The sequence below is a fragment of the Tachypleus tridentatus genome, chromosome 13 (genome assembly GCF_004210375.1).
Source record: "Tachypleus tridentatus isolate NWPU-2018 chromosome 13, ASM421037v1, whole genome shotgun sequence".
NCBI classification, from domain to species: domain Eukaryota; kingdom Metazoa; phylum Arthropoda; class Merostomata; order Xiphosura; family Limulidae; genus Tachypleus; species Tachypleus tridentatus.
Window position 1 is genome coordinate 191874098 of NC_134837.1, and position 14644 is coordinate 191888741.

At 35.7% G+C, this 14644-nt stretch overlaps 1 protein-coding gene across 4 annotated transcripts in view; it reads left to right on the forward strand.

Moving 5' to 3' along the window:
- The first annotated feature begins 13403 nt into the window (after window positions 1-13403).
- The window catches only part of Src64B (Tyrosine-protein kinase Src64B), a 57258-nt gene continuing 56017 nt past the window's right edge, over window positions 13404-14644 (forward strand). For 2 of the 4 annotated variants that reach the window (XM_076479390.1, XM_076479393.1), the window contains exon 1: window positions 13489-13638. The gene's annotated coding sequence lies outside the window, so the exon portion shown is untranslated. Of the gene's footprint in view, window positions 13639-14644 lie in introns of all 4 variants that reach the window. The other 2 variants (XM_076479392.1, XM_076479395.1) reach the window with 2 other exon arrangements.

Here is a 14644-nt window from a genome sequence, read left to right on the forward strand (position 1 = left end):
AGAAACATCTTGCCTAATTTTTGGCTAAAAGGAATGTCTTGTAATTTTGTCATATGTCTTGTTGACACCTAAATAACCTCCCATGAGAAGTTCATGGGCACCTTTTAGTATTTCAGAATAATATGCTTTCGGAACAGTTACCTATTTGATAAACTACAGCCCAGTCCTTTGAAGCTGACACATCTGATGGTCTTGACTTGTGTGTCATAAGCACACTTTTTCCAGTTTGTTCTTTGAGAGTGGATATTTAAATGGTGAAAAGATCCACAGATCCTTTTCTTGCTCAGCAATCAGTTTACGTCTTGCAAATGAAATTTTACCAGATAAACTACATCCATCACGTCCATCACTATCACTCCCCGAATAATCACCAATAGGACAGTTACTCTCAAAATCCCTGTCAGATTGAAAAAATGTCTAAAGAAAATCTATAATATCGTTCTCTGAACAAGTGTCTGTCGTTTAATTTTGGTCTAATGTCTTAGCCTGAGCTTAAATCACAGCACAAGAGTGAAACACATCCAGATTCTTCTTAACAGCAACATCATCCTTAGATGAAGCGAAAATTGACTCGTTAATATTTGGATTCGGCAATAAATCCCCCCAGACAATTCGTTTTCCAACAATTACACAATGTAACACACATTTTGTTCCTGTATAGTATGTGTCATTTCTTAATTGCTAAATGTTGTAAAAGTACAGAAAATGGCCATTATTCTCTTCAAACTTTGCTTTTGTGACCTGGATAATGAAATTTAGAAATTAACCAATTTTCAATGTAAAAACGGGCAAATTTGCACATTTTCATTTACATAAGGTCTGAATAAAACAACATATGAATCAAGATTTATATGTATTTATATTAAAGTATTACAAAAATGAACAAAAATGTTTAGCAGTGAGTAGTTTTTCGAGATTTGCGACTATAATGTAGATCACATTCACGTATCAGCCCCCAAATATAGTCTCCCATCACGTTTTCATTATATGCTCCTTGGTAGCGGCGTTCAAAGTCAAATATATCTTGGTGGAAGCGCTCGCCTTGCTACTCTAAGTATGCTCCCATGTTCTCCTTGAATTTATCAAGATGAGTGTCAATGATGTGGACTTTCAGGGACATCCTGCAGCCTATTTTGCCGTAGTTCTTCACCAAAGCCTCAACCATTTCCACATAATTTTCGGCCTTCTGTTTGCCCAAGAAGCCTCGAACCACTGCGACAAAGCTGCCCCAAGCCTTTTTTTCCTTTCTATTGAGCTTCTTGGGGAATTCTGTGCAATCCAGGATCTTTTTTGTGGTCCAATGAAGACACCAGCTTTGACCTTTGCCTCAGACAACTTAGAGAAGAAGTCTCGAAGGTACTTGAAGGCTGCTGACTCCTTATCAAGAGTCATGACAAATTGTTTCATAAGACCCATTTTTATGTGCAATGGTGGGAACAACACCTTCTGGAAATCCAATAGTAGCTCACACTTGACATTGTGCTTCCCCACAGAGAACTTGGTCCGCTGTGGCCAGTGCTTCCTGTAGTGTGCTGCGGTGTCCCTGCTGTCTCAAAGGCAAAGATAACAGAGAAACTTGATATAGTCTCCTTGGAAACCCATCAAGAATGTCACCATTTTGAAGTATCCGATAACCTCCCAACCATACTCATCATACTTCAAGTCTTCTAGCAAGGTCTTTACGATGCTGTATTCCTCTTTGAGGTGCACCGAATGAGCCAAGGGAAGAGACGGATACTAATTCTCGTTATGTAGCAGCACAGCTTAGAGACTTCTGGGTGAGCTATCAATGAATAGGCGCCACTCGTTTGGGTTACAGGCAATTCCAATTGCCTTTCACAGACCGAATACATTGTGGCAGAAGTAGAGCCCATCTTAACGAGTGAAGAAGCTTGAAAAATGTCGGTGACGCTTTCTCTGACTTGCGACTTGCACTCTTTCATCTAACAAATCCCACTCCTTGAGTTTAGATGAGAAAAGCTCGGCATTCGACTTTGTTAGACCAAGATCTCTGATCAAGTCATTGAGATCTCTTTAGTTGGGGTAGTATGGGTTTCTCTCACCAGCTGCACCTCTAAAATTGTAATCTGGATATTCAACGTCTACCTCTTCTGATTTGTTGCTCTCTTCTGAGGATGGCTGCTTTCTCTCTGACGGAGTGGGTACAGAGAGCTCAGGGCAGTGTGGCACTGGGGCAATGGATGATGGAAGGTCCGGATACATGACAGCAGATGCATTCTTGCCAACCCGACGTTTGGAAGGGTCCACCATGCAGAAGTAGTAATTACTTGAGTGGTCACTGGGTTCGCGCAAAATTCTTGGAATAGCGAACTTCATGGCTCTCTTTTTCCTTTTGTACCATCCTGCAAAAGAGCAAAATAAAATTCTTATTATGAATAATAAATTTATTTCATCCACAATTAATGTGCAAGAGGTTCATTTAAACTATTTTATATGTGATATTTTTTCTATACTGTTGGAAATTTAAAAAATAGATTAAAAGATATTTGAATTTTAAAAGGTCTAAAATTTTTATAATATAAAATTTTATTATTCAAGCAAGCAAAATCGACCATCTTACCTTCTAAAGTTTTTATGCAGTGCTCGTAGGTAAAATGAGGTGTCCAAAGTTTGTCTTGATCCCCGACAGACATGCCGAAATATGCCTTGTGGGCTTCACATATTTTAGCAGATGCTGTCACAAAGTATGTTTTTGTTCTTGTCTTGATAAATTGGCCACATACATAGCAGAATGCATGCAGTTTCTTGATGCTATCTTTGATAAAATCAGATAGGCCTATGTTTTTACTTAGGCAGCTAGAGCTAAACTGAAGTGGTGAGTGGTGAGCCCTTGTATACATAATACTATGGAAAGTTCTAGAAAATTCTCGTAAGTTCTACAACATTCTAAAAAGTTCTTGAAATTCTTTTAAGTTCGAGAAAATTCTTAATCAGTAACTCAGCACTGAATCTACCTAGAATATTCTATAAAATGGGTAAATTTAAAAATTTCATTATCCAGGTCACAAAAGCAAAGTTTGAATAGAAACATAGGTCTTTCCCATTTACTTTAGACATAAGCAATTGGGAAACAACACTTTCTGCCCAGGAACAAAAAATAGTGAAAATTTTGTTACATTGTGTAATAATTCACTCTTAACAGGCAGAGTAGGTTTTACGCCAACCACAACAGGTCCCGATACCAGGTGTGATGCTAAATAAATGTTATAAAGAGGAAAATTAACAAAACCGTCCTCAATACCCTAAGGTACAACAGACTCCCCAGTAGCAGAACGTGAATCTAAAGCAGTATACCTTCTAACAACAATGATTGTGTCGTCCCAGTATCACGTAGAATATGCATGAGTATGGGATTAACAGTGTCGTTTGTCAAAGACACAGAACCAACAGGCACAAAAGATCTAAATTCTGCCCTAACTACACCAGGCTTTATATCAGTGACCAAAACAAGAACATCGGTTGACATGGTGAAACTACAGCTATATGTGGACACAAACGCACAGAGTGTTTCCTCTCTTTCCTTTTTTAAACACCACCACTCAAACACAACATGTTCAGGTTTCTTACAGAAATGGCAGACAGGCCTTTATGGTTTTGATGAGGTTTTGTCTTAACTATGAAAATATTTCAAACTAGAGGAGCTAGATTGTTTAGAAGAATTCTCAACTTCAGTAGATTGAACAGACACCGGTTTTTACTGTGATGGCAGGAATTTATTTTTATAAAAAGTGGTTTCATATGTTAAAGTGTATTCATCGGAAAGAGCAGCTGCTTCATGTAGTGTTTCAGCTTTCTTTTCATCTAAGTAAGTTTAAGGTCGTCACTTGTGCAACATTTAAATTCCTCAATTAGACAATGAGACCGTTAAACCATTGATCAAAATAAACATCTTTTTTGTGGGTAAAATTCCATAAAAGTTTGGTTATACTGCTTGCGATAACCTCGAAAATTTAAATGATAAACTTACAGTACTAATTTGTATGCTTGAGAATAGCTACTTCAACCTTATCATAATCCATATAATCTTCTGAAGAAAGAATGGCATAAGCTTCATGTGCTTTACCATTTAAAACACTTTGTAACAATATTCACCATTTTCGGTGGGCCTTTCCATGGTTTGGACAACCTTCTCAAAAAGGTTGGTTGTTTAGTGTTTATTTACACAAAACAGCTGGGCTATCTGCGCAAAGAAGTTGGATATATTTATCAACTTAATTTTCATTCTATGGTGGTAGTTTAACATATCGATAAGATTCAAAGTTATCATTTTGTCTTGGTCGATCAGAGTTAAGGCTAATTTTCATTTTTTTCAGTCTAATTTCTTTCTCGGCTTTGATACGAGCTTGTTCGGCCTCGAGACGTTTATTTTCTCTTTCCGCTTCGATACGACTTGTTATTTCTCTTTTTCGTTTTCGATAGAGCCCATTCTTTCTTGGCTTTGTTTGTCTGCAATTGAGCACAAAGCTACACAATGGGCTATCTGTGCTCTGCCTACCACGGGTATCGAAACCCGGTTTTTAGAAGTGTGAGTCTACACTCATACTGCTGCGCCACTAGGGGCTGTCGGCTTCAATATGAGTTTGTTAGACCTCGAGACGTTTATTTTATCTTTCAGCTGCGATACAGGCATGCTCTTTCTTGGCTTCAATATGGACTTTCTCAAGCTCGACATGTTTGAGTTGTAGTTGGATGTCTAACTTATCTTTATCACCCAACTCTGATTGGCTAGTGGTGAAGCTAAAGTATTCCCCTAATGCTTCCTCAGGCAATAAATCATCATCGACTAGTATTTCAATAATATGTTTTTATAGCTATTTTCCCATTGATTTATTAACCTCTAATTATAATACTTTGGTAATTTCGAGCAGTTCACTTTTGCTATATCTTTCTACTTGTTCAAGGGAGGATGACTCAAGAAAACCTTGAAACTCAGACATAATCAGATCTGCTTGGCACTGATAAATATTAACTCAATTATGATTTCAATCTAAATTTAGAACGAATTTTGTTTCTGGTTTAAATCTCGGGCGTGAGTACCCAATATATTATGTTACATATAATTTATCTCAGACGAGCCTCTAATTTGTTATGTCACGTATTACAGTTTCAAATAGCCTCAAACTGAATTGCATTTTCATTTTAATTTATAAGTTAATTAAATGTAGAGATATATCAAAAGCCATAATGTTTACTAATAATATTGGTGCACACAGTTTTCTTTCTTAATACAAATATGTTTTGATATACAAATAATAATAATACAGTTTATAATAATGGTTATTATAAATAGTTAATACAAATAATGATTTACATACAAATGATATACAAACAATACTGGCTCTGCTATCTGGTCTGGAACTGAATATTTTATTGATGGTTCAAGATGAGCGAACTAATTATGAGTTAATATCGGTACATAACAGGGTGTTAGCTAGCTCTATATTCATCGCCGATCTCACGCCGTTTACAAGCTGACTTTTCCCGCTGTTATGTAATGTTTTTTAAAAATAATGTCTGATATGAATTCACTGAAGTTTTAAGATCTACTCTTAAACTCTAAAAACTTTTGATCTCATCGTTCAGCCCACAGTTGAAAATTTAAATTCCAGCACCTTAAAACATGTTTGCGGCCCGGCATGGCCAAGCGTGTTAAGGCGTGCGACTCGTAATCTGAAGGTCGCGGATTCGAATCCCCGTCGCACCAAACATACTCGCCCTTTCAGCCGTGGGGGCGTTATAATGTGACGGTCAATCCCACTATTCGTTGGTAAAAGAGTAGCCTAAGAGTTGGCAGTGGGTGGTGATGACTAGCTGCCTTCCATTTATTCTTACTCTAGTTATTACACAGTACTGATCATGATACACTTTTATAGATTCTAAGGTGGATTCATTGTTAAGTTATAAAACTCTTAATGATGGCTCACCCGTTACCACTCTATCGAACCCTGACTCCGCCCTAGTGGCACAGCGGTATGTTAGTGGATTTACAACGCAAAAATCCGGGTTTCAAAACTCGTAGTGGAAAGAGCACAGATAGCCCATCATGTAGCTTTGTGCTTAATTACAAACAAACAACCTCTTTAACCCCTAAACAAATTATTACTTTACCCTGATTTCTTATGAAAATGGTAGTGGTCAGGTTGAAATAAAATCACTTGATTTACGTCAATCAGTAAGTGTGTTCTTCTATGTTTTATCATGCACTATCGTACTTTTCCAAACAAAGTATCCAGTTTAAACTAGTTAGCTTTCGAAAAGTAAAATATAATTTCTTATGATGGTTCATGATATAAGTTGTCTTTATATGATTTTCAATTAAACCAAGGCCTAACAATAACACTGATTTTCATGAAATATTTATCATTATTATATTATGTTCTAATAGGTAACTAGAATTTCATATCTTTGGCTCTTATGTAGGTACATGATCACCTGTTGTCGTTGTTTTTTTTTTCCTTTCCAGAACTATACTATTGTTCTAACAGTGCTTTCAAGTGAACTTACAGCCAAGTATGTTCTATCATGTTGTCTTCACATTGTTTTCTTTCCATTCTGTCATTTTCTATTCCTATTAATTCGGTAATGGCTAAGAAGAATGTCATTCTAGGTTTTAACAACACCTAAGTGTCTTTCATAGTTCTCGACTGTTGGTGTTAGGTCCAGTATGGCCATGTGGTTAAGGCACTCGACTCGTCATATAAGGGTTGCAGGTTCGAATCCCCGTCACACCAAACATGCTCGCCATTTCAGCCGTGGAGGCGTTATAATGTGACGGTCATTCCCACTATTCGTTAGTAAAAGAGTAGCCCAAGAGTTGGCGGTGGGTTGTGATGACTAGCTACCTTCCCTCTAGTCTTACACTACTAAATTAGGGATGGCCAGCGCAGATAGCACTCATGTAACTTTGCGTGAAATTCAAAATAAACCAAATAAACCTGCTGGTGTTTGCTCCGCCTCACACGACCCTTATCAGTTCTGTTTACATCTTCCTTCCATGATCTCAAGACTTAACACAGATTCCAACCTTTAATTGCAAATAACTAATATTCATAGTGAAAGGTTACAACCGCGGAAGTATGTATGACATCCTGCTGTTTGATAATTTACTCAGCTAACACTCACCGGTTGACTCTACATGGAAGCACTGTGTGTGACATGGCCAGACAGCTCCAATAGGGTTTGATCTAATTTTTTTCATTTTGTACAACGAATTACCTATTTACGTTTTATATAAAGGAAATTTGGCATCAGGCAATATTAGTTTGAAACAAACACAAAGCCATACAATGAGCTTCTGTGGTGTCCCCACAGAGAGTATCGAAATCCAGTTTTTAGCATTAAAAGTCAAGACTTGCGCTAAACTACCCTGGAGGGGGGACTATTGGGACAGTAGATCTTAATATAACTGTATCAGAAAAGAAAACAATATGTCGTCTGGACGAGGGAGCTCGGTTAGTTTCACTGGAGACTTTTGTATCTCAGAACGTCTAGTATGGGCATTAACACTTTTACCGGTAAGTGTTAATACTCATATCAGCCGTTCTGAGATACATTTTCATTTCAAGTGGGTTTCTCGTCATCAAGAACTGGAGACTTTTACTCACGTCTTTCAGAATCCAGTGGCCTGGTGAGAAGCCTAGCCCTAAACTTTCTTAAAGGTATTTAAACATTTTGTTTGTTTGTTCTAAATTTCGCTCAAAGCTACACGTAGGCTATCTGCGTTAGCTATCACCATCCCTAATTTGGTAGTGAAACATTAGAGAAAAATAAACTAGATATCACCGCCAACTCTTAGGATACTTTTTTACCAGCGAATAGTAGAATTGACCGTCACTTATGATGCCGCTCCCACGGCTTAAAGAGCGAGCATGTTTGGTGTGACAGGGATTTAAACCCGCAACCCAAAGATTACGAGTCAAGCGTCCTAACTACCTGGACAGATCTAGTTCTATTTAATTCTATTTAATGGATAATGGAAGAGTGAAGGATTTTAAAAAGTTTCGAAAACTGTTGCAACAAGACTCGATTGGATTAAATCGCTTACAAAATTATAACAAGAAAAATTCATCAGTTTTTTGCCTTTAAAGAGAGCCTAAAAAATGTAAGCATTTATCGTTTTCTTATTTATTTTATTCAAAAATAAGCCAAGCACAGACTTGGAGCTTGTGTGATAAGGTTGTAAATTCCCAAATTTGTGGTTCGAGTCCCGTTTATGAAAAAAAAAACCAAAATGCGCTCTGCATTTCAAGACAACTGAAGCACTATTAGGGTGAGTTTCGAATCCCACTTGTTGATCACACAAGAGCTGCTGACTAACTGCTCTCAATTTAACCCATCAGTTCAAAATTAGCGACATTATGTCCAGATTGCCGCTATGTAGCTTCGCGAAAAAATTCAAACACAGACAAACAAACGAGTATTAATACATTTTATGCGGATTTACAACGCTAAAATCAGGGGTTCGATTGTGGCTTTGCTAAAAGAAAAAAACATAGATTTTATGTTAAAAATGAAAAATTAAAAATGTTATCTGATATTACGTCACGTTTTGCTAAATGGTGCTACCTACATTGGCAGGTCACTCTATTTCTTTATAGTTAAAAGAAATAATATTTGTTTAGAATTAAGCACAAATCTACTCTTCCCACTAAGGATATTGAAACCCGGTTTTTAGCGGCGTGAGTCCACAAACATGCCACTAGGAGCAAGAAATAATGAAACTTGGTAGTCCTCTGAGCTGGCGATGGGTGTCTTCTCTCTGATCTGCAGTTCAAAATCAAATAGCAAATGGTCATAGTAGTCAAAAACAATAGTTCCAAACTTCTTCGTGTAACTAAGATACTGGTCAAGATATAAATCGAAATATCATCATTTTATTATATAATTATTCTTTATATTCTCGGCCTGCCATGGCCATGTGGTTAGGGTACTCGAATCCCTAGCGCTTGAAGTGTTCGAATCCCCGTCCAACCAAATACATTCGCCCTTTCTGCCGTAGAGGCTTTATAATGCCAATCCCACTGTTCATTGACAGAAGAGTAATCCAAGAATCCGCGGTGACTGTTGATGACTAGCTGCCTTCCCTCTAGTCTTTCACAACTAAATTAGGGACGGCTAGTACAGATAGCTCTCGTGTAGCATTACGTTAAATTCAAAACAAAACACTCGTTTGCAGCTAAGCACAAAGCTGCACGATGGGCTATCTGTACTCTGCCCACCAGGGTTTTTGAAACCTGTATTTTAGCGTTGAAAAGCCGCAGACATGCCACTGTTCCACTGAGGAGGGGGGAGCCAAATGAAACCAATTATATTCCATCTGATGATACTGGTAAACAAACCACCTCTACTTCTCTGTTTTTTTAAAAATACTCGAATTATTTAAACAGTATACTGAATCTGGATGAAAGAATTGGTTTAAATTATTCGTGCTTCCCACTGGTTAGTGGATTTATAATGTTAAATCCAGGACTCAATTCCTGTGGTAGTCGCTTCTACAGGCACTACAATGCTGAAGTACAATCCAGAGATTATACCAACACTACATCCATATTTTCCATAATTTTATTGGTCGATAAAACGGGAAACCAAATTAGAAAGTTCTTTCTAAAAGAAAATAAAAACATATGAAGCCAATAACCACACCTGAATGTGAATAGATTTGTTTTATAGCGGAAAATCCAAAGGCTTGTAACACTAAAAAACATGTTTTTAATACAGATAGCATTTGGTAGATAGTCCACGTGCCTAAGTACAAACAAACAAAACGAAACAATTCTTTCAAATCAAGTTGTTTTGTACGATAACGTTTGAGCTTACGCACGTATATTTCCACACTACGTTATTCCTTGCTTTGCAAGATAGATGCTATGACGTACTCACTAATGTACTGTTCTCTCTGCACGCCTCTACTCAGTCACCTCTTACGAGTTACGTACACAAATAAATTAAGGTGCTGCAAATTCGTATCACTTCTCGTGCAGTAAGCCTTATACAGTATTTTGTGATAGGCCAATCACACCACGTTGAGGTATTTCATGTTGCAACACCCCCATATACACATCATGTTGCAGCACACAAACATACATGTTATGTAGTTCAGCTGCAGATCGCATTCTGCAAGCGTAGCTAAGTGATGTTGAACTTCTTTTTATAATTCACAATTTAAAAAAGTGTTTATGTCTCACTTTTTGAACAAACTTGCTAGAACTAATGGTACAAATACCAAAAAATGTTTTTATTGTAACATAGTTTGTAAAATACTAATAAACAAGAACTGAATGCATGTTGGGAAAATTGTTCTTCGGAAAATATAATTATTTGCTCAAAGTAAAATTTATCAGCAGTTATTTACTACTACCCTTTGAAAGAGATACGTGAAATATTTTAATGTAGTAGATGCTAATAATATGTGTAAGAATGCAAAGTTTGAGACAGGTTTTTTAGAGAGAAAAACTTAGATGCTGATGAAATAAATATATCGTGGTATTGCTTGACTGATAAAAAAAAAAATTATCAGAGAAGTGTGCTTTACAAAAATAACAAATTGAAGTATTGGCTTAAAAATTAGCTAATGAGATTGTACCGAAATATTAAAGTAATATTCATGAAACTGCCCCATAAAAAAAAAAAGACAGAACTTTGAATTCGTTTTGTTTAAAAACACATGTATGCTTCTGGAAATAACAGTAATGAGCAAAGCAGCAGTTTTCCATTTTCCATCTTTCTTAAGATGAAATGTTGAAACATTATATACACTTGTAGTGTTACAATACCCATTCGATCGATGAAAACTGGGGAACTGGACCAAAGTACAAAACTTTTTGAGAGAAAAAACTGGTATTGTTCACAAATGCGACAGCTAGAAACTGAAGTCAGTGAGTAACAAGTAAGAGAGATGTTACAATATCAAGGTTGCATATACTTTTCGGGTTGTTGATTTCGTACGGCTTTATAGTCTAAAGAGGAAATGTTTTATTCCAAGATTTTAATTAGCAAAAGAAGTCCTTATGTAGTAGTGAAGTGTACCATTAATCACGAGTGATATAAAAATAATAATAAAAAAACGCTGTGATAAAATACAAAAATTATCTAATGGAAACACAACCAAATTAGTACTTCTTGAAGTGGCCTAGCATGGCCAGGTAGTTAAGGCACTCGACTCGTAATTTGAGAGTCGCGGGTTCGAATCCCCGTTATACCAAACATGCTCGCCCTTTCAGCCGTAGGGGCGTTATAATGTTATGGTCAATCCCGCTATTTATTGATTGAGGATTATTCAAACAATGAATCAGCAAAAAAAAAAAAAAAAACAGTGTAGAAGAAGTGTACATGAATGGAGCACTACAGAGGGAGAATGGGGGAAGGATCTAAATATACAACTCTCCTCTCCATATACCCCACACTTAAAGACTGCTATATGTATAACTATCCATATACCCCATACTTAAAGACTACTAAATGTATAACTATCCAAATACCCCAGACTTAAAAACTACTTCATTCCACATTCGTAAAGAAAAACACGTTATTTTGTAAATAATTTCGTGAAAATTTTAAAAGATATGTTATTTTGTAAGTTTGATAATTCTTAGTTCTAACTATGTGTTGCAACTTGTCCGATTGAATCATTATGAGTTTACGTGTGCGCTACGTTAACATCGACTAAGCTGGGATATTTCTGAAAGGCAATTAAATATAACCTAATTCGAATGTTATAGAAAATTCCAAAAATAAAAGTGTAAAAGAGGATACGTAGTAATGAGTCCTAATTTTATCTTATAGAAATTAGATAGATTAGTACATCATAGTTTTTCTTTATCTTTGTATAGGTTTTGGAGTTGAGGTAAATCTACTTAGATTTATGATAATACGTTAATACTGAATAGCTGAAACTAAGACATTTGTGTCGTCATAGAGTGAAATGCAGTACAATACAGTTCTTATCAAACATTATGATACACTTTAAAGACTCTTGTATCATTTTTTAAAACCCACTAATCTGTCTTTCAACTTCAGAATTAGAACTACTTATTGGTTTGTTTCCAGTTCTTTCATTATTTCGACTTGTTTGAAAAAAAATATTATATTGTATTATAACAACTCTGCTTTCTTGTTAACACATTGTTGTGTTAACCGCAGGGAATCGAGCCCCAGAACAATAAAACAAAATACAACTATAACTTCTAATACGTAGTGTATTTAAAATGTTCGAAAGTGGAAGAAATAGAAGTTATTATTAAAGAAATGTTTCAAGGATAAAGTAACAGATCCCACTTTATGATGCAAGACTTGTAAAATGCAAAGTAATAAACAGCTTATTTATAAAATTGACAGAAAATAACAATCTTTGCATACAAATATTTTTCTGTTTTACAAAAAAAAATACAATAAATATTCAAAGATTTGTTTGTTTGGAAATTTCGCACAAAGCTACTCGAGGGCTATCTGTGCTAGCCGTCCCTAATTTAGCAGTGTAAGACTAGAGGGAAGGCAGCTAGTCATCACCACCCACTCTTGGGCTACTCTTTACCAACGAATAGTGGGATTGACCGTCACATTATACACCCCCACGGCTAGGAGGGCGAGAATGTTTAGCGCGACGCGGGCTCGAACCCGCGGATTACGAGTCGCACGCCTTACGCGCTAGGCCATGCCGGGCCCAATATTCAAAAAAGGAAAAATAACTAATACAGCTTATTTGTTAAATATAGATAATAAATCTTAATCTACTCTTTTAACGCCTTGCTATCTTTAGTAAACATCCAGGAGCATGTATTCTCGGCATTATTATTTATTTAGCAAATAAATTCACCACAACAACTTAAATTAATTACTTTTTAACTGTGAAATGAAACTGTGAAGAATACCAATGACTACCAATATTATCAAATTTACATTAAAAATTTGAGGCTAATTATTCATGTTTAGCTTTTCGCCTGAGAAGAGTGTTATGTTGAGATAGTATATTAACGTTTTCAACAGAGTTAAAATGAAATACAGTTTAAAGTACTGAATACTATGTTTTATTTAAAGAATGTACAATGTAATGCGAGTAATCCCAAAACCACATGCAAGACTAATACAAATAAATCAAAACAGTATTTGGTGAGGCCAAAATTGCATGAGTTTATAAATTAAGCATGTATGTGAGTCCTAAAGCTATATTACTTTCTTTTCTCTTTGCCCTTCCCCAGTATCTAGTCTTTAAGTCAAAGGTTAAAACATTAAAAACCGGGTTTTGATACCCGTAATGGGCACAGCACACACAGACAAGTATATAATTTTATAGTTAAAAACAAAGTAGCAAATCTTCCATGTCTTTTAGGTTGTTTAATTAAACCATTAAAACTTAGCAAACAGTGTTTCTTAGAGTATTTATACTAGCACATTTTACATATGTAAAAGAGAAAAAGAATGAGAGAGGGAAAGAGATGCTATTCATTGTAACACCCACGACATGCTGTCTTCGTGGTGTGTCCTCGTGTAAATATTTAGTTACTGAAAAGATTACCATGCATACCACGTGACTAAGTAGCACTGCATTGGGTGTTGTATAAGTCAAAGCCCTTTTATTATATATATTCGTGCGGCGCTGTTTCTGCCATGTCAAGTACTGTGGTGAGTTTTGCTTCTGAAAAAATTTATGTGATATCTATATAATGTATGCTTATATGTTGACACATGAAATTATTATAATATCGTCTAAGTTTGAAATGAAAATTCGATATATGTATATTTGAAATCGAGCGTAATAAAGTCAGTCAAAATTAGGACATTGTTCGCTCAGTTATCACTTTATCACACCCTTCTTCCTAGTAGTAGTACCTAGTTTTAAGAAGTTTGAAACTTAACGTTAGGCTTAGCGTTAGGCCTAATAAACTTTGAGCTTTTTCTCGGTGTCTGGCAATTGGACTTTTATTTATGTGTAAGTTATGTAAAATGGAACAGTAAGGATTGCAGGACCTAAGTTCTACAAGATACAGTAACGGTAGTCTTGGAAATTGGGTACGTAGACTGGTAATGGTATCGTCTACACTGTATTAATTGTAAAATATAATCAAAACTAACTTTAAGACGTGCACGAAAAAGTAATCATTTAATCAGTTTGGTTAAAATTGAATAATACTTCAATTCTACACTAATAATTAGTAGGCATTACCGCTAGTGACAGTGATGCAGTGTTGTGTTTGACATAAAATCTAAAGTTGGTAGCACTAGCATAATAGCAGTAATCCTTAGTAATAATAACATTTTAATTAACGACTAAATAAGGTATTAAATTAAGTTCAGTCCTGGTTATAACTTGTAGACAGTGCAATTTTGGAGGATATGGGGAAAAGGCTTCCAACTAAAAGAAAAAACAACAACATAAACGAGTGACTCATTGAAAATCATTTGCACCTAGGTCACCATGACAACACTAATTTTACTTGTTTCTAGTTATAAACCTGTAATTTTTCATTAATAACTTCTAACAGCTTACTCCTTAATAAATATTCATTTGGCCATTTAACAACAAATTGTAGTTATTACCTTATAAAAAATATTTTACTTTATTATTAAATAGTATTTTATATATATATATTACCTATCCATTTGTCAGTGTGTGTATGTATATGTTGTT